The sequence below is a fragment of the Cyprinus carpio genome, chromosome B16 (genome assembly GCF_018340385.1).
Source record: "Cyprinus carpio isolate SPL01 chromosome B16, ASM1834038v1, whole genome shotgun sequence".
NCBI classification, from domain to species: Eukaryota; Metazoa; Chordata; class Actinopteri; order Cypriniformes; family Cyprinidae; genus Cyprinus; species Cyprinus carpio.
In genome coordinates, this window is record NC_056612.1 from 30,507,516 (window position 1) to 30,510,039 (window position 2,524).

Genomic DNA, 2,524 nt, shown 5'->3' on the forward strand with positions numbered 1-2,524 from the left:
AAAACTGTTGGAGAATATTATTCCAATGTTTTGTAGTGAGGAATAGCATAAACGCTGCGCTATAAAAACAGCCTTGAAAAACAGGATTCTGACATTCGTCACATCATGCATGTGTGTTCTTTGCTGTAATTTTAATATTATATAATAAGCATTATTTAATAATAACTGGATATATATAAAAATATTTTTACTTAGAAAATGCTTGGCACTGGAGTTTGGAAGATGATTGTATGATAATCAGCTAATGAGAAAGCTTGTGACGTTTATTAATTCCCCCAACAAAAGTCCCCCCCCTTTTTCCAATGTGCTGTTTATAATACTCTGGGTCTTTATCCATCAGTTTTCTCTACTCTTTAATGATTTTTGATTAGATCTCTATATAGGTCTTAACCTTTCCTGTATGTTAATGAAAATCAACTTTCTGTTAAAGACAGATGTGAACTGACTAGAGTTGAATCCTCCAACGTTCATACTGAGTTCATTTTAACAAAATAAGTGATAAACGGTACAAGAGCAATGAACTTTATTGTTACTATTCGTAGGCCGTGAATAATCCTCATAAACTTTGCATAGATACACATACACTACACTGGCTAGAATCCAAAAACAATACTTCTAAATATCCAGACTACAAACCTACTGTTAGAGCTGGGATCCTATGAGAAAGGCAATAGGGTTTTTTCATGCACATTGTGTCTTAGCACACACACACACCTGTAATAACTGTTTGGAGTCAAATACAACACAATGTACACACCAGGGACATGCAGAGAGTTCCTCAGGGGCAGGCACCTGTAAATGTAAAATAGGTGGGGAAATGTAATATATAGACTCACCGCCACTTTTTACACCTATTCAATTGCTTGGTAACACAAATTGCTAATCAGCCAATCACATGGCAGCAACTCAATGCATTTAGGCATCTAGATGTGGTGACGACGACTCTAGTTCAAACCAACATCAGAATGGGGGAAGAAAGGATTTAAGCACTTTGAAAACGTGGAAATGGCTGTTTGGTGCTAACGGACTGGTCTGAGTATTTCAAAACTGCTGATCTACTGATTTTTCATGCACAACCATCTCTAGGGTTTACAGAGAATGGTCTGAAAAAGAAAAATATCCAGTGAGCAGTTGTGTGGACGAAAATGCCTTGTTGATGCCAGAGGTCAGAGGAGAATGGGGCAGACTGGTTAGAGATGATAGAAAGACAATAGTAACCTCAAATAACCACCTCGTTACAAATCCGCTGCATGCAGTATACCATCTCTAAACGCACAACATGTCGAACCCTGAAGCAGATGGGCTACAGCAGCAGAAGACCACACCAGGTGCTTCTGTCAGTTAAGAACAGGAAACGGAGACTACACCCGCACAGGCTCACCAAAATTGGACAATAGAAGGCTGGAAAAAACGCGTTGCCTGGTCTGATGACTCTCCATTTCTAGATAGATAGATGGATAGATAGATAGATAGATATATAGATATGGCTATCAAAAGCTCCCTATACATTAAGGCTACTATTTTATATTTTTGCAAGAAGTCATTTATGGTCATTAAACCCATATTTACTTGATCGCAAATTTACTTTAAAATACATTTTATGAAAGGCTGATTTATTATTAATGTTGAAACCTGTGATACTTCTTTTCAGGATTATTTGATGAATAAAAAGCTTTAAAACAGCATTTATTTATGGCCATAACTTTTTGTAACAATATACAATACTGTTCAAAAAAGTTTGAGGTCTGAATTTTTTTTTTTTTTTTTTTAAGAAAATTAGTTCTTAATTAAGCAAGGATTTGTTAAATTGCTAGAACCTGTGGTAAAGATTGATGCTGTTAACATCTCTATTTGAATAACATGTTCTTTTAACTTTTATTTATCAATGAACCCCAAAAGTATCACAGCTGTATTGGTTGATATATATATATATGATGTATATATATATATATATATATATATATATATATATATATATATATATACATATATATATATATATATATATAGTAGCTAGCACCAATCTTTCCAATAATTACAATAAAACAGCATATTAGAATGATTCTAAGGATCATGTGACACTGAAGACTCTTATGCTGTAAATTCCAGCTTTGCATCACAGAAATAAATGATATCAGCATATTAAAAATAGAAAACATTATTTTAAATTGCACAATATTTCAATATTACACTTTTGATCAAATAAATGCAGGCTTGATTAGCAAAAAAAGACAGTTTCATAATGGTGTAGATGATTATAAAAAATGGTAATATAATAAAAGTCCTTTCATGTCACCATTTCGCCACAGCCTACACATCACGTGACATAACAGGCCTATAAGGTGGCGCAGGGCTTTGATAACTAATGTTAGTTTCATGAAGCATACCATACATAATATAAGTGATTCATTGTGTTCTTAAGTATTGCGACTTTTTAGCTTTCTTTGGTTTAATGAAATCTGAACGTCTTATTTGAATCATGATTGGGTAATTATTGGGTAGTATAGTGACAAATATGGGCATG